Consider the following 22,888-nt stretch of genomic DNA (forward strand, 5'->3'; position numbering starts at 1 on the left):
AATAGGTTTATTTTTGTTCAAGACAGTAATTCAACTCAATTTTGATTTCATTTTGGTTCCTATTGGTATGTACTGGAAAGGATATGAGAATGGGATCTCTGGGAAGAGGCTTAGGGCACCTAAGTTTGACCTCTGCCTGAACTATCTTCTGCAGGAATCACTTCCCCATGTTGTGGAGGAAGATCCCTCGCCTGCTGCCTGGAGATGCCCTGCATGTGTGAGCAGTGTCTGGAGGTAGGACCACCTGGGGAAATGGTGAATTGCAATTGGTGACTGCTTTGTAATTCCCCCACATTGGAAGAGGTTTGAGATAAAGTTTTTCCTAAGGCCAGCTGGGAATTCATGACCCTGAGCTGTGGCTTGTCTCCTAGGACCTTTGAGAAGAAGCCACATGGATGTGTTCCTCAGACATTTTTTGTGTCAGCCTTAATATACCACTTCCACAGTTTAACATTTTAAATCATGACAAACACCCTCCCAGTCGAAACAGCTCCTATCAAACTGGCACTCACTCTCGTAACACCCTACCACCCACAAGGATGTGCTGATTGCTGCCAACCTTTTGGCAAGCTCTTTGCTTTTGTATTAGGACAAGGTGATTGACAATGCTTTGTGTGTCTTGATAATGGAGAAATGTGTTATTTAGAAAGAGAAAAATTCGCATCAGTGTCTCCCCAACATGATCTGCTGACTGTCTTTTCCTCCCCCCCCCCCCCCATATTTTAAAAATTCATCAATCCAGACAGCTGCAGGGGCTGAAGAAAGCAGCTAATTCCCCTAACAAGTCTCTTGCAGAGAGAAGTGCTAGCCAACCCAACTCTGAACATGGGACTGGAAGTGTGTATAGGATTAGGGGCATATCTGGTGGCCCAGATTCCCCAAAGCCAATTAATGACTGTTACAGAAGGAGGATTTTCTTTCTGAGGTTAGAAATACATCCTTGAGTCTGGAGGGGGAAATTAAAAAAAAAAAAAAAAAGAAGGAAAAAAGCTAGAAGAGCTCAGGACTCAAAGGGAAAGTTCAAAGGGCTGGGATTTTTTGCAGCTGGAGCTCAGAAGAGAGGGGTTTGTGTGAGCGTGTGTATTTCTGTACTGCTCTCTTCCTTCCTCCAGCTCTGTTTTCCTTATTGATCCCTCTCGTAATATGATTTCCCTCTGGTATAATTGAGCGAAAAATAACTGAGAGTAAAGTCTTGTAGATTTGCTCCTGACTGAGTGTTTGTCTTGTCCTAGATGGCCCCAGACCAGCACGGATGCCGAGTGCTGTTCTGTGCTGTCCCACTGGGCCCAAAGGCAGCTTTAGAGCAACCCTATGAACAGAGATGTTGGGGGCTGGGGCTGCTCTGCAAGGCAAGGAAACGCCCAGTTTTCCTCAGTCCCTTTTTTTTCCCCTCAGCAATCTGGAAGAGGGGTTCCTGGAGAGCAGAGGGATTTGCTGGAGATGCTCTGTGTGGCCAGTATGGCACCAGTGGGCAGTGACTGTGCTGGACCCAAAGGTGGCTTTGGGAGCCCGTGAAGCAGGTTTGCACCATTCCTTTGCCTCTCCCAGCTTCCATTCCATAGACATCCCTGTCTCTATTTACTAAGAGCTTTGGGATCCCCTGTGATGAAGGCATGCAAACAATTATCACTGGAGCTAGGACAGAAAGCAGAAGGCTTGTTTGTTTTTTTGGATCCAGGGATGTTTGCTCAGCTGCATCGGTATCACTGCTAATTATTAAGACATTTATTACCATGCTTTATTTATGTGTGTGGGTGCTTGTTTACCTTTCCCTGAAGCCTACAGATTTAGTTGTTCTTGGAAAAGGGTTTTTGGATCCTCAGTAGGATGGTTGGTGAGACCCAATGCTCCCACTGAGGGGTAGGGGAGTGAGATATCTTTGGCAGTTCAGGACTTACTGCTTTCACTTCTATTCCTTTATTTCCAAGAGCTGAATTTTTTAAAGTTCCCTGGAAGAATATGGGATATCTGCTCTGCTGTTCATTTTTTTATGTGTCCCTCACCCTCTCTTTTTTAATCGGAAAATCTTGTGCTCAAGAGGCTTCTCTCATCTCAAAATCCAGCTTGAAGTGCTGGAACAGGGGAGATGGCTGGTGCTGAGAAGCTCTCCGGGGGCCAGGGCAAGGTGGGGGATTAATGAAGGAGATCTGTTCATACAGACCATTATGAAAAGTGGAGTTGAGGCTTTGCAGGTGCTGTGTGGGGATGGGGAGATTAACTTCTGCTGGGGCTTATGGCTGGGATCAGGGCAGGTGCAGCTGGCAGTAGGTAAATAGAAAATATGTGAGCTTGATATTAAAAAGGGGCTCTTACGTGGAGAAAGCCTTGAAAGCTGTTCACCTCTGCCCCAGCCCTGCTTCAGCTCACCATGGAAGCAGGAACATGGAAGGATGTTTTCTCTTGAGGGTTTATGTACTGCTTTTGCTGGACCATTTCAGTGATGTCCTGGTAAGGAATGAGTGGCATTGAAGTTATCTCCATGGCAACAGCTATGGAGGGCACAGATTAAGTAGGTAGGACAAGGATGTGGGAGTCAGGACACCTGGTTTCTGTTTTCAGGGTTCATGGTTTGATCTTGGGACAATTGGTTCAATATCTGTAACCTGGCATTTACCATGCCAGCCTCTGTAAAGTGGTTAGAAATTGAGGGTTAAAGGTGTTTGCACGCAGGGCAGGGAAGCAGCTCTTGAAGCTCTCACTGACTCCAATCCCAAAGCCAGGGTGTCCTGCTGCCAAGCAGAATCATCTTTAATTTAATGACGAGGTGTCTTCCTCCCTCATTCTTTTCCCACTCTTGCCTGGTACCTTTGCAGCATCTTTTCCCTGATTTCCATGGATCTAAACTGGCTCGGCCTCGCAGAGTGCTCAGAGCCTCTGCGGCTGCGAGGCGGCATTATGCTGGAGGGATCGGATAATTTCATGAGTGTTTACATACATCTGCATTCCAGATCGACTCCAATTTGTGCATTTGTCAAAACCAGCATGCTGGTATTTCTCAGAAATTTTGCTTTTCCTTAACCTTTTCTGTGCAGAACAGAGAAGAGCCTCTGTCTCCCGGGCAAAAGCAGAGCTCATGTGCAGAAGCCGCCTGCCTGTCCCACAAATGGGGGAATGCCTGTTGATAAGCTCTCAGCTGGGTGCTGAAGGATGGTCTCTGGGCTCCCCCACTGGGGTTTCTCAGTTGCAGAAGCAAGGGAAGGGCTGTGGCCATCCCTGCCTCACTGCTTACATGAACATATGGTGCAAATTGCAGCTGCAGCAGAGCCGAGTGCTCTGTGCAGTGAGGAAGGGGATGCTGGCTGGTCCCTCCACCTCTGTATCCTGCTCCGTCTTGGGCATCTACGGCGCAGCCACCAGGGGACTGAGCAGGCAGAAATTCGTTGTGTAGCAGCAAATAATTCTAGCTGATCTTTTTAAAGCAGGTGGTGTTTAGTGGCAGCTTGCCTTGCCTTTCTTTGTTTTATTGATTTGAGGTTGCTGCAGAGTTGTTCAGGTTAAAAGAGAGAGGGAAAAAAGCAGGCAATGGGGACAGACCTGCAGGATCTTGGAGCTGGCACAAAAGTCGTGTGAGTTCTCCACTGAAAGGCTTTGTGGGTCATGAATGGAAACTTGATGTAGTGTTCTGGCTGTGACTCTTTTGGGAATGATCCTGCAGTTAGGAAAAGTGCATGGGAAAGGTGTAATGCAAAAAGAAATGATCTTCAGCCACATTCCTGCAAGTACCTTCCACTTTGAAGCCTGCTGTGACTGCACACCCTCTTTGAGCCTAAAGGCAGAGCACTGGCCAGTCCAGGGCTGCTGAGCTGTGTGGTGCTTGCAAACAGAGATCTTGGACTTCCCAAGCCAGACGAAAAGCACCCATCAGGCTGGTAATGCTCAGCTGGGTGAGGAAGCAAGTCCAGGATGCTGGCAGCATGGAGGTTGTCTGAGGAAGGTTGGGCACCCCAAAATCATGTGCACCCTTCAAGGTGTGGAGTTCAGTGAGGAAGCAAGTGAGCCTAGTCAGGAATCATGAATCAATCTGAGTTAACTCTGCTCAGGTGGCACCAAGATACTGTCAAAGTGCTGGTCTCTCAGGGAAGGAGGTGGGAACAGGCCCAGCAAACCCATAGGACTAGATGGACTGCTGTTCTCAGGGAAAATGACTGTGACTGGTGAAACCAATCTATCATTATAGGGTGTCTCTTTTCTCACTGCAGGGGCTGGATCCTGGAATGCATGCAAAGCACAATATGCAGAGGCTAGCCATTAGTTTAGTTCTTATTTACTGGGGTGTAACTCTGAGAATTAAAAAATAACATAGAAGTTGGCCCTTTCCCAATAAACAGTGGTTTGGGAGGGATGAGAACAGCCTTTCCTTTCAGACCAGGAAACACAGAAAAATAGATCTTCTGTTATCTCTTCCTCTAGAGAGCAGAGCTGAAATGACATGCCTCCTCTTTTGCCCCATTGCAGGATTGCTCTGATTGTTGTGATGATTGCCTCAATCCATAAGAATTTTAAGAAAAATACCTTTTGATTAGTCAGCCCAGCCTCGCACAAGAAAACCAGGCACCCCCAGTCAGCCAGGTAAGCATCAGCTTTCCCAGCCTGCTGAGGGAGAAGGATGCCCTGTGGAGATAGTGTCAGGGTTTGGGGCAGAGCAGGCTTGGCTCCCAAGAGATTGTAAGCATGAGAAAGAAGAAAAAGGTGAGTATGAGGAGGAACACAAACTATACAGATGACAGCAGCAGCCATGTCTGCTCTCTAAATGAGCCTTTTCTGGGAAGAAAGTTGCATCAGCAAATAAGAGTTGGCATTTACCAACTCTTTGCATGGGTCATTCCTTCTTCACTGCTGTGGGGTATGCTGCAGCCAGCCTTTCATATGTCTGACCAATAATTAATTAGGAGTGGATCAAGGCTGATAATCCCTGTAATCCGTTCCCTCTCATCTTTTTGTTCCATAATCCTTTTAATGCTAGTAACATGGGGGGTGGGGAGTGGCAGGGGCAGCAGGGGAAGCCTGAGCTGTGGTGTGGTGCTGGTGCTGGTCAGAGCCTGGCTTTGTGATGCCAGAACATCCCTCTGCTTCCCTCCAATGGCATCCCCTGAGGGAAGCATCCCAAACTGGGGGCAGCTCACAGGGCAGCATAGGAGGGGACAACTTTCCTGTGGGGAGAACCGGGCTAGGGGGGAACGAAACAGGGGCAGGGCAGACAGCAGAGTCCCTGATTCTCCAAATGCTGACAGATTCCAGTTTAACCTTAGGATCTCCACTGACCAGATCTCTGCAGTGACCATTAGGAGATCCCTCCAATGACTGTGAGGATTTGCCTCCAGCTCTGTGCCATCCTTCTTGTCATACCCTGAGGACATTTAATCAGTGCTCTGCATCACCCTGTGATTTGGAGAGGGACACTGCCATCCGAGGAATTCTGATGTCTGCAGAGGTCCAGGTGTTGGCAACACAGAGGAGATGGGGAAAGAAGTCCTGGATGGGGAGATGGGTGGGAGGACTTGGCTATGGGTAGAGTGCAGAGTTGGTTCTGGGTTCAGGTGTGTAGGGGAGGAGTAGTCAGAGATGGTGGATTTTGAGCAGAAGAGATTTAGGAAATAAGAAAGCTGGCATCTGATGTGGCAGTGACAGCTGTAATAGCTCTGCACTTCCGTATGAATTAGCCAACATGAGCGCTGCTAACACTGACCCTCCTCCCTGCCAGGTCAGGAGGAAATGGAGAGTGTTGCCAGCCTGCATGACAAAGTGTTTGGGTGTTGAGAAAGCCCAGCATTAATTCAGCCTCCAATCTATGGGAAAGTTGTTCATGTTCCACAGCCCAACATCCTCATTTCCCTCTGACTCAACTTCTTTAAATACTTTCTTCCCCGACAGCTGGAAGAGGAGATGTGAACCTGCCGATTCCAGGGACTAAGTGGGTCTGAAGGGCCTTTTGTTTGATCAGAGCTGTGGTTATTACCCCTGACAGTCACAGGCAAGGAAGTCTCCAATGTGTGTTTGACTGAGTTAAGGTGTCTTTGATTCAAACTTCTCTTTATCCCATTTAAACTGCAGATCATTTCCATTCACAGTGAGAGGAAACTAAATAATTCAGTGCCAGACAGCAGCATCGATGCAACTGGAGGTATGGGATGCCTTTACCATGCAGAAGACATGGCCTTGCCTGCTTATAGGGAGGGAGTTTTGAGAGATGCAGGGCTCTCTGGGCTGGATGAAGGTTTGACCCACGGTAACATATTGTGATGGAGCAGATAGGAAAATGCATGTGATGCTTTATGGACAGAACAAGGACCATTTGCTGTCACAATCTCTAAATCCCCTCTTTCTGTGTATTTAATAATACAGATGTCTATAAAGTAAATGCGAGCTGATTATCAGAAAACATATTTGCTGAGCATGAACAACTTGTAATAATCGAACACCAGAGATAAACACTGACTATATTGTTTTGTAACTTCAGAGGGTTATAATCTGCAGTGTACCAAAATAATAAATGCCCATCGAGTAAACTCGTTTGCCTCTGTATCACAGTGCAAATCCAAGCTGGGTCCCTGGAACTGTTGATACTTAGAGGCTCCTACCTACCTTCCGCTGGGGATGTAGATGGAAGTCTGTTTCCTGGATGACATGCATTGTGTCTTTCTAATTCTTCTCTCCCGTGGCTGTGGATGGGCTTTCACTCAACTTACAACATAACCACCAGCACAAAGGATGGCCAGAAATATGGTGTCCACAGCACCAGCAGCCTGGAGCCTTTTTCCAGCCCACTCCTCACTTTGCAGAGATGTTGTTCACAGTGATTGGAGATGACCATGGGTATTCACTGACCCTGCAAAAGCAGGCTGGGGAAGCCTCTAGCAGGTTTGCGACTGTTCCTATCTGAAAGACCATCATCTGGCCCAAACAGAGGCATTTTCTTCAAGACAGTCATCTGTGCATTCCTTTCACCTCTGTACACAGTTAGGAGCACATGGGCTTCTGTTTGTCCAGTCTTTGTGCTGAACTGCAGCTCTGCTGTGGGTTTTTTTTCTATGCATCATTTAAAATAGCACAGAGTTAAACATCTATTTTAAAATAGCTTTGTTAAAAAAGAAAAGCTTACTCCCCATGGCAATCAAAGGAAGAAAGAATAACCTCCCCACAGCACCCGCCAAGTTTCAGGTGAAGGGGAATATGTGAGAAATAAACACGGTGCCTCTGCCTGACACTTCCGATGGGGTCAAGTTTTTCTTGCACCATAATGAGGTCTTGTTAGGAAAGTGGGAGCGGTGAGGTATGCTCCTTTCTCTTGGATCTCTGCATTTCAAACTGCCTGCAGAATGAGTGCGGTTGGGGATGGGAAAGAAAAAAAATTACTCGTTAGATATTTCTACCTTGGGCTTGGATGTTCTGAGGATTCAACAGTGAAGAAAGAAAAGATGGGAGCAGGGGTAGCAGGAGGCCAGGCAAGCTCTGCAAACAGTGCTCATCTTCCCCCTCTTTCTTTTTTGTGCCAATCTTTGTTGGTGCCTCCATTAGATGTTTTAACTTCACTTTCTGTGATGAGGAACCTGGGAGATGTCTTGGCAAAAGCTTTGCTTTCCTGGCAATAAGAAGGCAATACAGATTTGGGGGCTCTTGTGGCATCTGAGTGGATGGGGAGGGGGAAGGAATCCAAACTTTCAATCAAGCCCTGCCAGCTCTTTTCCGTTCGAGAGGAATGAGGCTTGCCTCGTTAAAGGCAGAGCGCGAGTGAGAGCAGGCAACATGCCAAGAGCCATTTGAGAGGCAGGTGAGACTTTCTGAAGTAAGAAATATCCATTCCACTCTAAATTGAAGTGTGTTAAATAAGGATGCTGTTCAGTGCTAATAAGGCAGGGAGTGAGCTGGAGAGCACAGCTGGGGTTACGGCTCTCGGAGAGCGCAGAGGACCCGCACTTGGATTTGGCCACGGCTCTGCTGCGTGCAGGGAAATGAGCTCCAGGCAGGTGCTGCCCTACTTCCTGAGGATGCACATCGGTCAGCAAAGGCATGATTTGCTTGACTTAGCTTTTTTTTTTAGTGTTTGAGCCCTAGGGTGGGAGTGATGGGGGTGGTGGAAGTCATGGCTGAGCATGCAGAGAGACAGGGCTGTGTTTGGAGCTGGCATGTTGTGGAGAGCTGCAGTGATGGACTGGAGCATTTGGACTTTCCACATAGGGATAGGGAAAGCTGGCACAACACCTGCTTTCATTAGGCTTTTCTCTACCTGCAGGTCCCAACCCTCAACAGGAGAAATGCTCTCAATTTTTATTTTTATTTTTTAATTTTAATTTTTATTTTCTTTTATTTTCAAAAATGCTGAAACATAGAAGAGCAGATGCAAATTAACACATAAATCCAGGTTGGAGGGTGTCACCAAAAAGATAGGTTGCACAGTAATTAAAGAGCATGAAATTTTCCATGAGATATTTTTTAGTGTGCTCTAAATAGCCAATTGCTGTTTCTTAAATATTCAGTAATTACTGTAACTGGATGCAGTTTGGCTTGGAATTTAATAAGACCTTACTGGAGAGTCTATTAGATCACCAGGAGGCTGGTAGGATAATTTAACAGTAGTGCCTGTCTCTGCTTATTGATTGTGTCCAGAAGGCAGCGCAGTGGTGTCCAGTCGATAGGGCACGAGAAGGGGGCACGAGGCACGACCTGCCCCTCACTCCAGTGCCAAGGGGGCTGGGGTGAGCCCTGGGGGTGCTCATCTCCAGGCTGTGGGGGACTTTGTGCTCCACAGAGCCCTCCTTCCCGGAGCCCTCCCTTGATTTTATAGGCAGGGCAGCAAGGTGAAGGGGTGGAGATGTGTGTTTGCTTGGGTTTGTGGGGCTCTGCCTGAGCTGTCCGGGTGCTCACGGGAGCCCCGTGCTCTTTGCAGTGACCCTGAGACTGATTTGTCTTTGCTATCCCAATGTACTGGATCCTTGAGGTCTGTTGCCAAACCCTCCTACCCTCTCTGTGTGCATATTAAGAATGAGGAAACACACCCTGGATATTTACCTCATGACATAGTGGAGAAAGACTCTTTGGGAAAAATGCTATTTCCACCCTTGCTGGCTGGTGGTTCGGAAAACATGAGCTGCCAAGTATGTGTCTTCCTGAAACAATACGGGGCCTAGGAAATTACCCACGAGGAGGGGATGTTGCCTGGACACAGCTGTGCTCTGGGTCAGCTGCAGGGCGAGGGAGGCTGGTGTGGGTGGGCAGCTCTGCTGGGCTGCCCTAGGAAGAGGCCCCATGGTCCAGGTGGATCCTTTGTGGAGTTACTTCTGGGCTTTGTCTTGGGTTTTCTCCAGGGTGTCCCTCGGCACCTTTTGGAAGTCGGCTCAGCCTAGGAGCCATGCCTAAATGGCAGCAGGAATCAGACTGCACATTCCCAAGCAGAATGCCCTGGCTGGCTCTACACTCCTGAGCAGCTCCATGTGCTTTCGTGCTGTACCTCAGGGCACAAATCTCACAGCAGCAGATGATATTGCTCTGCCAAGCTGCTGGGCAGCCCCCCAGTCATCTCAGATATTTAGGGATTGAAAAGTTAACCAGTGGTAAACTTTGGAGTGTCTTGCTCAGTGCTTTGAGGTCATGGATAAAATGAAGTACTGAAGGACAGGCAGGTTGGTTCCTGCCAAAAGCTGAGCTTGTGCAGCCCTGGTTGCTCTTAAAATATATGCTTGGGAGACATGTTCTGCTCTGAGACAGGAAGGAGACAAATTCCTTTGTCATAGCTCAGACCTGCCCACCCAGGTCCCAGCACCAGTCAGGGTAAGTTTAGTATGTCTAGGCAATGGCTGCAGCATCTCTTTATGCCTGGAAGTGATAAGCTCTGGTTTAAGACCACAGTAGTGGATTTGAAAGTTCTATTTCCAAACATTGCTTCTATAATTAGGTGGTTTTGTATTGTGTGCCTCTCCCCCAGGAATGGAAAAAAAACCCAACAAAACAAAACAAAACAAAAAAAAAAAAAACCCAAAAAAACAAAAAAAACCAAAAAAACACCAAAAAAAAAAAAAAAAACACAAAAAAACAAACAGAAAAAAACCCACAAAAAAACCCCCCACAAACCCAAACCTGTGAGATATTTTTGCACAAGTTCCTGCCCTCCAAAATGGAAAAACAGACTTGGAGGCTGAAACAACTCCAGCTGCTCAGCTCATTTAATTGTTGCAAGTGAGGAACAGGCACTTTAGAAAGAAATACTTCTTTTAATTGCAAACCAGCTTTCCATGATAATTTATTCATTTTTCTTCCTGAATGAGACTTCATCCTGACCTCAAAACCACAGCCCTTTGGATCACACAGACAGGGTGTCACAGGATTATTTTACTCAGGGAGGGAAGCTCACTTCGACAAGCATTCCTCTATATTCCCACTCCTTGAGCTACAGTTGCCTGATCTTTCAGACTCATAATCTAAGTGGCCCTGCATCACTGGAACCCAATTTAATGCCAAGCTGTAAATTGAAGGATCAGGAGCACCCAGCCACAATGAAATCCTGTTCACAGATTAGGGAGTCCTGGCTGAGCAGCCCTAGAAATTGAACTGGGGGACTGGACTAAATCAATTTGATTCACCCTAAGGACAGTGATGCTACTGAAATGTATAAAACAGAAGAGAGTAGGATCTCCCATTACCATGAACCAAAATAAGGGGACGAGCCATTCAAAAGTGCAGCCTGATCTTTTCTAGCTGCCATGTCCCAAGTGCTGGCTTCACTCTCTGTCTGTTCCCTTTACTCCCTTTTCTTTTCCTCCCCTCCTCTTACCTTCCCTCAGCTTGAGTAATGATCATTTTAGGCTCTAGGCTAAAAAGAAATAATGATGGTCCTGAAAAAGGAACTAGCTTCTATACAAACCTTAGAGTGGAGCTGGACCAGCCACATGTCCATTCCCTGGCATGAAACCTGGATAACCTTAACACAGTTTAGGTACTCCTGGGAAAGGGAGGGAATATACCAGTGTTCTCTTGAAGGAATATTCCATGTATAAGACCTCGCTGGGACCTCGGGTGAAGAAAGAAGGTCATTGAGGTGAATATCTCCTGAAAGAGAATGCATTGTGCCACCCTTCCACCAAGTGCTTTGTGGATTATCTCCCTCTCACAGGAGAAATCAGTGATGTGGAGCTTGAGGATGTGCTCATTTCATGCTCCATGTAGCAGCTCCAGAGTGGAGAGGGACAGGGAGGATGGAAGTTGATGCCACAAACCATGAGCCTTGCTCTCATAACTCCAGAGCTTGCTCATGGGACAAGCCTCCACTTAGTGCAGGGGGAAAGGCAAGCTCCCATTCCATGTCTCCATAGGAACAAAAACAACTGTAAAATGTGGACTAAGCACTGTTCTTCAAGGAGAGCAGATCATGCAAGAAGGCAAAGAATGTAGCTCAGGAAAAGCCTCTTACCCTGCTCTTCTCCCACTGCTCAGCACATCACTGCCTGCACCTCGCCGCGGCTGCCAAATGTGACTTGAGCACGGCTGGGTCAGGGATGCCCTGATGCAGCAGGAAAGCTGATGGATGCTGCAGATGGCTGCAGTGGGGCTTGGAAATCCACAGCCCATGAATGACCCTGGCACAATCCTTGATCCCTGGGAAAGCAGTGCTGTTCCTGCTTCAAATCATGACCCTGAAGCTGCATCTTTGATGGAGGATGCACAGGGAGTTTACTAAAGAAATTGTGTGGACATGTACACTCATACCCCACACTTGGAAAGTTCAGATCAAAGGCATCTTCTGTGGAATTTCTCCTACCCACAATATTCTTGGATATTCCCCCTCTGCCTGAAGAGTTTGCAAACAATAATGACTGGCCCTTGTTCAAAACACTAGCTGTAGCTGGTGGGAGATGGCTCACCACAAGGCAGTCAGCAGAGCAGTCTATCATAATTCAGATGCGGCTCGATCAAATTCAAGGCAGTATAAGATGTGGAACAGATTACAGACTGGATCATATAAGCCACAAACCACATTAAAAGAGTAGGGACAACAATAGATATTCTGCTCTCACACTTAAACATGATCCTAAATGAAAGGATTTCCCCTGCCTCCAGCCCTTCTTCCCCTTAAGCAGGATTTCTGTCTCCAGAAAATGCCATCCAGTTGCATGAAGAGCCTTGGGAACCGTGAGCATCTTTGCATAACAATGTCACGTCAAAGAAATTCCTGCCTGCTCCTTGTCTACCACCTGATGTATTGTGCCCCAAAATGGTTTTGACTACCTGCCACCTCAGCAGCACCTGCTGGCTGTGAAAGTAGCAATTGCAGAGGCAGCTGTGAAAATGAAAAGTAAAATGGGGTGGAGGAAGGAGGGGAAAAGCCAGCTCCATGGTGTGCTGAAGTGTTGGGACAATGGAGGGAAGAGGAAGGCCAGCTGGGAATGGGTTTTGTCCTCCACTTTCCAAATGAGAGATGATGTCTCTCAAGTGCCACACAAATGAGCAGTGGTGTGGAAGGACTTTCTAATAATTAGTGATTGAAAATCAGTTCATTAACAGTGATGGATGGCGCTTTTTAAGAGGGACGAATTGTTTTCCTCCAGAGAGTAGAGCCCCCTCCTGCTGCAGCCCTACCATAATCTGTGCATGTGTGTGTGTGCATAAGGGCAGAGGGAGGGAAAATAGGGTGTTTTGGTACCCAGGGCCTGACACTGAGCCTCCATTTTGGTTCTGCAGCACCTTCGACCCCACAGGTGTGTGTGGAGTCCCTGGGAGATGGGGTACCAGGGCTACCCAGCACATCTAGAGCAGATGTAATTAAAGCCTTCCCTGCCTGCCACACAGCATATGGGACATGTTAGCAGAGTAATTAAATTTTGTGAAGAGAGTCTTTACTGGAAAGCTGGAGGGTGGGTCGGTGGGGCCAGGGAGAGCAGCAGTGCTGCCTCTCTCACCACCTCCGGCCCTCACTCCAAATTGCTCCTTGTGTGACAAGTTGAGGAAATAATTAAGTGGTGACTCATTTGCATTATTTGTTGAGTTTGTATGTATTAAAAAATTCTGAGGAAACTGGTCAAGCTGTACAGATGTTGCAGATGAAATAGAGGCTATATTTATGTGTGTGTGTGAGTTCTAAGCAGAAAGGCAGAGGTGGGGACTGGAGAGCAGAAGGGGGAGAGAAGGGAATGGGGAGAACAGCAAATTTGATTCTCGCAAACCTGGGTAAAATATGTGCAGTGCACAGTAAATTTGCCAATTAGTGAAAAATTCCAGGAGGATGGAAACTGCTCATGAATTGGAGTCAGTACATATCTCTGGTGAGGGATGGAGCGAGGGGGATCACAAAGGCTGGGAGTGTTGGTTTGCTGGTTTCAGAATAGGACACGTCTTTTCTTTACCAGGCGAAACTTTCTGAGGCGAGATCTTTACATGTTAAACTTACATTTTGATATAGTCTTTTTCACTTAAAATGAGAGTGGGCCTATTTTCTAGAAAAGTAAATAGGTCAAATAATAACTCAGTTCAAACAAAATTCCTGTCTGGATTGCATGAGTCATTTGTAGTTGTCCCACATTGAATGTTGTTTTGTTTTACTTCCCCCCAGAGCTGAGATTTGAGGCAAATCATACTCAGTTTATGCATCATGGTGTTTTCTTTGGTCCAAATCTTTTGGTTTCCCCTATTGAAGTTGGTATTCACCCCATCTTGTGCTTGTGCAGCTCTTACAAAGGAGCCAGTTCTCATAAACACTCAGCTTCCAGCAGTGATGATTGTGGAGCTTACTAATACATGGAATGGGTTTATATCTTCCTGAGAACACATCTATAATGACCTACCCTTTTCTCTCTCTTCAGGATTCTCATAGAGCAAATTGTGGATTGGGAAGGCTGGAAAATGGTGACCAATCACTGACCTGTCTGCAATGATTGCTGTCTCCAAAGCTTTTGTTTGGGGCAGTGGTGAGGGAAGAGAGTAGGTTTGCTCCTGTGCTGCTGGGACATGGCTGGGGACTGCCTGTTGGGCACAAGCATGGGGCAGCTTTCACATAGCATAGGCAGCTCTGTTTGGAGCAATGTTCCCTAATTACCCTCCTGATGGATGAGAGTGACAGCCCCCTGTGCCAGTCCCAGCTGTATGGCTGCAGGTGTCCCATCACCTCTTGGGAGCTGAACTGGGCAGTGGGATGCAGGCTCTGGCATCCCCATCTCCCTTCTTCAGGGCATTGCCCCCCTGATGTGTTCCAGCAGCCTCAGCTGACAAACACTGAGTACAAGCCTTGCTGTAGGTTAGGTATGACACTGTACCTGTGACATGTTTTGGGTTTTGAAACACATCTGAGATGTGCAAGGGAAGGGAGAGGGAGTGGGATGTGGCTTTGTTTTGGGTAAACCCTCTTGTAGTGTCAAATCCTCAGAACTGCTGAGGCACAGAAAAATACTTCCACAACAGCAATATTTACTTGGTGTACTGGAAAAATTGCTCCACCTGGTTGTCCACAGGACCTTGGATCACCTCAGCTAGTTGGGATAGACAAACCCACACATACAGGCAAACCCATTATTTTACTCTATTCTGAAAGTGATGGTGGGGTAGGAGCAAGGCTTTAAGTAAATGAGTGATGCTGAAAAGTGGGGTCACAGCAACTGTTTACCATATGAGCACTGTCTGGCTTCATACTTGTTTAGCATCTGCTTCAGCATCTGCACCACTCCTTTTCTGGAGAGCCCTTGCTCCAGCTGGAGGGGGTAGCTGTGACTGAGGGCATGAATCTCCTCATATCACTTCCAGTTCTCTCTGTCAAGGCATTTTTTCATTGAAAATGAGACATGCTTGTATTTAAAATAGTCCTGAGCCAAAAAAGCACCATTGGTAGTGCTGAATGGTGGAAAGTTCAGAAGATTTCAGTTTTCTTTTCCCCTCATTTCCAGTTAGAAGTTACAGACTGGAGACTCCCCACAAGTCATTAAAGCTCCTACATTTAGCATCGATTCTTCCAAAGTACTCTCTTCCCCAAAGGGTTTGTTCATCTTTTGGAAATGCTTCCCTTGGTAGTTTCTCTTGCCTCTCCTGGAAGCTGCTCCTTTATCTAATTGCTCAGCAAGAGCAGAGCTTTCCCTGCACCCCATCTCATCCTGGTGGGTTATGGTTTAAGATTGTCAGGCTTGTGAGTCTGCAGTAATAGTGGATACTTTGGAGATCTGCAGTCAGTGGATCCAGATCTTGTGTGCTGCTCCAGACTTCATGACCTCCAGACACTCCCTAGTTCAGTGTGCTCAGGTATCCTTGGCCATCCTTGGGTACAAAAGGGCCAAACATCATGATCTCACCTGGGATCCATGGCAGCCTGCTGATCTCCAGTGCCTGCTGCAGGAGCATGGTGTGAGCTGTGCCAGTCCAGCCTGATGTGTGCCCTGCGTGCCACTGTGTGCCGTAGCCAGAGCAGCTCTGTCATATGTTGGGAAAATCCAGGTGCAATTTGGGGATTGGCTTTGCAAGGATGCAAAATGCAGAGCGGAACAGGGCCTCACCATGGGCTTGATGCCCCTCTCCAATAGCACATGGGTGTACCTGGGAATGAGTTAAAGCTGTCAGAGGGCTCTTGACTCTGTCAAAAGACACAGTGAGTGAAAGACGCCACACTCTCTCCTCCTGATTCCCAACTCTATCCAAATTAAGGGGATCAGCAGCACTTGTACATGGCAGCACTATGTCAACCCTATACTTGCTGGCTTTCTAGTAGTCCAGGGCAGCACCTGTTTAGTGCAGCACCTGTCCAGCAGCAGGGGCTGCAGGACCTTCCTAGCCCAAAGGAAGACTCCCTCACTTGAACTGCAGACCAGAAGGATGGAGAGAGTTTGTTTAATGAGCATGTGTCTCATTTGCTCAGGAGGATGAAACCGCAGATGTCACCAGGTTGTGGATCATTTCCCCACTGTGCCAAAAATGACAGGCAGCTGTTGACACATGAAGAAAAGATGGATTGGAAGGACATGATGGAGAAAGTCACCTTCTATGGGGTGATGTGGCATAGTCAAGCACCTTTCCTCCAAGGAGACCTGAGATGCTGCTGCTCAATATGTTCCTATCTACAGAGCTCCTGCTTTCTCCTAGTCTTGGCTTAGATGGTAGAAACTTCATGTACAATTTGCTTTGCAGCATGCCAGCCTGGCAACTGTAGTGAGAGAAATGGGGAGCAAAGAAGAAATATGTAACTAGGTCAGTCTGCTTCACATTACAGCTTCATCCTTTACCCAGGAAGGAGTTGTGGTCTTTGCCCGCCCCTCACTGTTCCCATTCAGTCACTTGATGGGGTTTCCAGCTACTTTGAGCCTCCAACCTTCAGATCAAGACTTTTTCTTTTTTTTTTTTTCCTTCCTTAACTTGGCTTTCACGTTCGACTTTGCTTCTTTCAACCTGTGTTCAGAGGCTCGCAGTGGAAGAAACCTTTTGCTGTATTTAATTGTGAAAATTCCTTCCCTATAAAAGTCTTGGCAAACTGGGCTGGCTCAGTGGTTAGTTCTTTGCTCTCTTCCTTGCAGGGGCAAAGTTCAGTTACTTAGCATCTGGCTGCTTGTTCCTTAATCCAAGAAGGAGTTTTTAATCACAGTAGGACTGGATGGTTTGGCTTATTCACAGTAGGGCTACAATGCCAATTGCCATTAGGTCTCTTGTTCAAATATGGCCTGGATTGCTAGCAAAGTTTTAACTGTTTTGTGGCCAGTGATGAGGGGTTGCTGGGTTCAGGCTGTGTGCTGATGGGTGGATGTGCCTGTTCAGTAAACACATCCATGCAAGGAGCACCAGGGCATTTCTCATTGCTCTTTTTGTGCCTCCCACTCTTAGTTTGTGCTATTTGCCAAAGACCAAGGAATGCATGGGGTGGACAAGGTCAAGCCCTTGCAGATGTCCTTGAAGTCTGAGGGATGCAGCCAGGGACTGGAGTGTCCTCTCTATGAATCCAAAGGCAGAGAGCATCCTGCCTCACTTATCCCTCAGCACATTCCCCTGTGGCCAGATGAGCAGAGCTGTTGTACCACAAACCTTTCCATCTCCCTCGTGTAAAGCCCTTCCCCACAGCACTTTGGCTTCCCCCGCTGAGGCTACAAACTTCCCTTTCCTTGTGATAATCCTCACTGATGCCTTCCTGTGTTGTCCTCCTTTTCTTCTGCTTTGTTGGTCCAAAGCTGGAGCCAAGGCAGCCCAGCCAGATTGCCTTAATTGGCTTTGGAAACACTGCTGGCATGGTATCATTAATACCATCACCAGTATGAAAGTAGAGATGGCACATATGGGCTGTTAGTAAGCATGTTAATTATGGAGAGGTGCTGCATTACTCACTGTGGGCTAGACCCTGCCCTCTGGCAAGTGGCACTGTCATCACTCTGTCCTCCCTGCAAACAGGTGCCGCGGGCAGAGCGCATCCTTCCGCCGGCCCATATGTGCCCCTGTGCCTGCGTGGGGAAGCTTTGTCCTTCTCTGGGACTGCATCTGACAGCAAAAGGCACTGATACTTTGGGTAAGGCACTGGAAATCATCAGGAAGAGGAGCTCTGCTTGTCAAATACTAGTGAGCATTTTAGAGGCAAAGCTGATTTTTTTCTTGTTGTTAATGATTCTAGTACAACTCAGGCTCAGACAGTATTTGCAAACCATGGGGAGAAAAAGATTTAAAAACAACAACAGAAGAACATTAACAGGAAATAATCTCATCAGCCCCAACTCTCCAGCAGTGCTGAAGACAAGAAAATGATGCCTTTTTATTAGCCTTATTGTCTTTAATTAAAGCATTCGGCAGAACCCTCTGATAATGGACTGCAAGTGAGGTCGGCAGCATTTGTAATAACACAATGCAGAGTTCAATTAAGTTGCACTTTTGTAGCTTTTCATCTCCAGTTTAAACAAGCTCGTGATATATACAGAACGATTACCTTTCCAAGCCAGAGGAAAAGAGGGGGGGGCACAGGGGCTTGGGAGACAAATCACTTGTTGCTGTATAACTGATGTTATAAACCCCCTCCACTTCCCCACAGCATTTTCATGTGCTCAGTCAGCTTGTAGGGCTGGTTGTGATTTGGCTGCTATACTGCAGCCATTAGGTATGGCTTTCTATACCACAGTTTCCTATCTCCGTGGGTAACCACTGCAGGTTTCCTAAGCCTGAACCTCTAAAAAATAGATTTTGGTGGTTGCAGTACCTAAAGAACTCCAAACAAACATGGGGATCAGAGATGGCAGAAGAAAAGGTTAGAGGTCCAGGTATAACCATTTGAGCTGAAAGACTGTGGATGATTGACAAGCAGTTGATATTTGCTGCTCCTTCTTTTCCCTGCTCTTTTGAATTATTGGTCATAAAACACCCTGCAGTCACACTCTTACTGTGTCAGAGAGAGAAGCCAAGAAAAGACCCACATGGCTAACACTTAACTTTATCTTCACCATTAAGTAATGCTAAATTAGAATGAAATCACTCTGGAAATACAGGTGACAGCTATATGGAGACCAAATGAATTCCCTATGATCAGGGCTGTTAAAGAGGCACATCGGCAGAATTCATGATGATGGGACACTTACTGTGCATATAACTCATGTGCACACACAGGAAAGTCATGGTAAATCTGGCTGCTGGTTTATGGCAGGCTTTATAAAAATTAAAAAAAAAAAAGTGCCTTTTAAAGCCTCTGCTCAGTTTCTCTTGTCTCCAGCCCTGATGTAAATTTGCAATAACTGAATTGCACTGCTAACCTGCTATGATGGGGAAGAAGGGATGTGAATGGGATGCAGGGATTTTACTGAGGCTTCTGGAAGAGATTCTGGATGCTTCCACCTCCCATGCTGCCACCCAGAGATGGTCCTCCACGGCCTGGTACAGGAGCCATCACCAGTGGGACTGTGCTCCATGGATGGTAGTGGCAGCTCATAGCAGCCAACAGCTCCCTGTGTACAGGCAAAGAGCTGAGTCTGACCTGGGATGCCTAGAGATAGGGACTGCCATGAAATTAGTGTGGGACTCTTTCTGGGACACTTATAGCCCCTATTGATTGCTGTAGCCTTATATAAATGAGAGGATTGAACTGTGCTTGGTCTCCATCACAGCTGTCCCCACAGGCCATGTCACTTGCTGCTTCTATCATGTGAAAAAAAAGCATTTTTTGGATAGGTGTCGATGTCCACAGGGCTTTAGCATGTGAATTGTCCTTGCCAGGATGCTGGGGCCTGCCATGGTGGTATTAATCAGTCCATATTTATGGCACAAGAAAGTCCCTTCCCCTGTGCTGTTATGCTGTGGTACCCCATGCTTTGTCACACAAGGACAGTATCCTCTGCATACAGGCAAAAATTACAGCACAATATAATTATCTCTGCCTCCTTACATCCTGGTTATACCTGAATACAGTTATATTTTGTGTTTTTACCTTCTCTCATGCAGTGCAGCTATGTACTGTTAAACAGCTGTTCAGCTCCCCCCTAGAAAAATAGCTTCAATAAAGTGCATTTCCCATACAGGTCATATATTGGTTAATCCATCCTTTTGGGAGAACTTCCAGACAGGAAATGTGGAGGCAGAGGAAGTTGTCCCGGTAGAGCACAACAACAGTTAAATTAAATCCAACCCTGGCTCTCACTACCTGCCATTGTTACTGAAATTAAAAGAGAAAGCAAAAGGACTAAGCTGCACCGGGGCTGTGTCACTGCCACTGCTGAGTGCTCCATCTCACGGGGTAGCTGTTGGCAGTTTTATCCTAGAGAAGGTGAATCAAGTTTTATATGGCAACATCTTAAGTTCTATGATTCAACATCTGGTCTTTTTTTGTATTCTTTGGTTAAAACAATAGGGCAGTGCCATACCTATGCTATATTCTAGTCAAGGCATGATTGATGGGTAAAGGGGAACACTAATGTGACCAGCCCCCTTCATTCACGATGTTAAATGAAACAGCAAAAGGGAAAAAGGAAAACACATTGGAGCTGTCTAGGAACAGAACTGACCTCTGGTAGATTTTAGAATCAAGGAGGTACGAAAGGGCTGCCTCTGGCTGTTTCCCCTGGATCACACAATTCACCAGACCTGTTTGGGCCTGTGGATATGACTTCATGTGGTCATGGCAGGAATCACTTCAGTGCAGACCAAGTGTGTTGTGTGCTCCACATGGCTTTGCTGTTATTGCACCCTGACTGCTGCTGAGACAATTTCTTGCCTATTAAAATGCAGTTATGGCCTGGAAAGCGATAGTGTAAGAATGGCTTATCAGTGCTCCATAGCTATTTGCTCCAATCATCCGTACCAAAGGCCTGAGAATGCTCCCACAGAAGCCAATAAGACTTTTACCATTGACTTCAAAGGCAGCAGAGAGCAATTTAGCTGCTGCCACTAGACAAAGCAGGTTAGGCTACAGCTGGTACTTCCACAGCTAACTTGGCTCTGAAATCCTGACATTCTAAATGTATTTTTGCTACATGGAATGTTTAAAAATAGACAAGACAAAGTAGCGGGGAAAGCAGATTGCTGGGAATATTCCCTCCTTGGTAGGAGAAATGGACTAGCTGAAGCTAGCAGGGCTTTTCCATCTCCAATGTGTACGAGTCTATGATTTTTGTCAGCAAACTAAGCACTTCTGAGCCTGAGGCAGCACAGAAAGCCGCTAAAAGCAATTTAGAGGTGCTGGTATAATAATTTCTCAATCCAAGAGTAACTTCTGGTTTTGCATATATTGTAGGGCTCTGGAAGATTCCCCTGAATCCAGTAAAAAGCAGTGTCTTAAGAGGAGGTGATTCCATGGACAGGAAATATAAGTCTCAATGTTGTGAAAGTCTTGAAAGAGCTGCTGTCCCTGCTGCCTCATGGGAGCAGGATACTGAGTGCACAGTGTTGGAGAAGATCAAAGAGACAGCTCCAGCTAATAAATCACCAATAATGGGTGACTTTGCCTGCCCACATGTAAGCAGGCCAACAGTGTTTAGTGAATCAATGTCTCAATATTTTAAATTATCCTCAGAACAGTTACTTTGAAGGCATGAAAGACTACGGGTGTTTCGGTTTTTTATTTTTTTTAAATTTTGTCTTAAGCAATATGGAGAACATAGATCAGGTCAAACAGCTTCCTACATACAAGTGGTCATAGTCTAGCTGTTTGTCACCCTCATGGACTTCATCAAAACTTGGTCAGGAGGTCCAGTGTTTGAAAAGGAGACGCTAAAAGAAACTGAAGAATAAAAAATGAGGCTCAAAAGTCAAACCCCTCAGACTAGATATAAAGACTGTTTAATCAGTCCATGTATGTTTTGAGGGTACTGTGTGAATGACAGAGAGAAGGGATGCATAAGCTGGATAAGTACCATTTGCTAGAAGTGGAGCCAGCTGGAGTACTCAGGAGAAAGGAGCACAGACCTGGGCAGGGCTCTGCTCTCTGCACTCTCTCTCCAGTGTGGGATTATTCAGGCAGCAGAATGCTCTGGTTGAAAGCTGGAAGTGCCCCATCATTTCAGCAGGAGATTGCAGAGCACCCCCTGCTCAGCCCTTCTCCTGCAGTCTGGGCTGGGGACTCACCCTTGTGGGAGACAGGTCAGGGCACCCACCTCAGCTCCTCAAAAAGCTCTGCTGATGCACTGAAGTGGACTCAACACAAGCCTGAGTGTTTCATTAGCCGGGCTTTCCAGCTGGGAGGAGAGGCTCTGATTGCATTGACCTTAATGGGAAATTAGAGCTGTTTAAGCAGGTAACAGCCAGACAGCTGGGTGCAGCCATGCGATGGAGGCGTTTGTCTCTATTTGCAGACAAGCTGTGTATGTGTTTCCGTTTTGCTCAACTTTTGCTGCTTGTTTATTTAGTTAATAAGAGATAGCAATCTGCCTCATGGAGCCGTGCAAACAGCAGAGCAGAGAGCACCAAAAGAAGGGCTTTTGTTCAACACTTGCTGGCCTTATGGCACCAGTTGTGTTTCACCTGCCAGGCAAGAGAGCTGGAGGGAGATACCCGCATCTAACAGAGATTTAGCCCCTGTGGGAGCATGTCCTCTCTTTCTCCATCAGTCTGGGTACAAGATTGCTGTGTTCCCATCCCTGTGCTGGGCTTAGTCACTAGTGAGAGACTGGGCAGTGTGTCACCATCTCCCTGCTTCTCATATCCAGCTCGATGTAGTTGTACAGGAGTTGCCAAAATTTTGCCTCAGGAGGCAGACAGGAGGAGGTGACCACACCCTCCTGTCCATGTTAGTGCTTCAGAGAAAGAAAGCAGAAAGAAGCACTGACAGCTGCTGCAAAACTTCTCCCTCATCCATCTCCACAGGAGGACTAATGTTGTATTTCAGGAAAATGCTCTGCACTATCTTGTCCTCTGTTTCTGCACCCAGCAGTCCTTTGTGAGTTTTTGAGCACCAGTCTTACAGCCTCCTGCTTTTATCCATCAGCCTTAAGTGTCCCAGATGCTGCTAAGGACAGAAGCACAGCTGCTGCTTTCTTGAGTTACCAATCTTCCCCTTTGGTGTTGGTGAGGTGCTCCCCAGCATCAGCAGCTGTCCTGCCAAGGACTGGTGCTGCAGGCTTTTAGTAAATGAAAGATGCACTGAGATGTATGAACTCATTTTAGGGGATCATCAGGCAGGCAAGAGATTGAGCCCTGATGCTGGGCCTGTATTGCAGGCATATGTTAAAGGACTCTGACTGTGCTTGCTCACTCCAATGTAAGCTGTTGTCTCATCCCCATGCCTCTGCTGCCCACATTTCCTTGGATGTCTGAATTGCTGGCCTTGGTGTATGATTTCTAGCACTGTTCCCAGAAAGATTCTTTTTACAGAGCAGGTATTGCACATCTGTGTTTACTTTCCCCGTGCCTTCACTGCTCATATCTGGACCATTTCTTCTCCTGGTGCTCTGAGTACTTTCCTGCAGTGTGAGAGGCTTGAACAGTAAATGAAAGAGACGGAATCTCCTTGGGAGCTCTCTGAAATTAACCAGGGAAG

General features: G+C 46.7%; 2 long non-coding RNA genes across 2 annotated transcripts; both read left to right on the plus strand.

Moving 5' to 3' along the window:
* The first annotated feature begins 9 nt into the window (after nt 1–9).
* LOC137480712 (uncharacterized) lies at nt 10–20,950 on the plus strand. Its single transcript, XR_011003048.1, has 3 exons — nt 10–234; nt 4,456–4,569; nt 20,648–20,950. It is a non-coding gene; the product is annotated as an uncharacterized lncRNA (long non-coding RNA).
* LOC137480709 (uncharacterized) lies at nt 4,746–7,204 on the plus strand. Its single transcript, XR_011003046.1, has 2 exons — nt 4,746–6,121; nt 6,460–7,204. It is a non-coding gene; the product is annotated as an uncharacterized lncRNA (long non-coding RNA).
* Nucleotides 20,951–22,888: the final 1,938 nt, after the last annotated feature.

The sequence above is a fragment of the Anomalospiza imberbis genome, chromosome 11 (genome assembly GCF_031753505.1).
Source record: "Anomalospiza imberbis isolate Cuckoo-Finch-1a 21T00152 chromosome 11, ASM3175350v1, whole genome shotgun sequence".
NCBI classification, from domain to species: Eukaryota; Metazoa; Chordata; class Aves; order Passeriformes; family Viduidae; genus Anomalospiza; species Anomalospiza imberbis.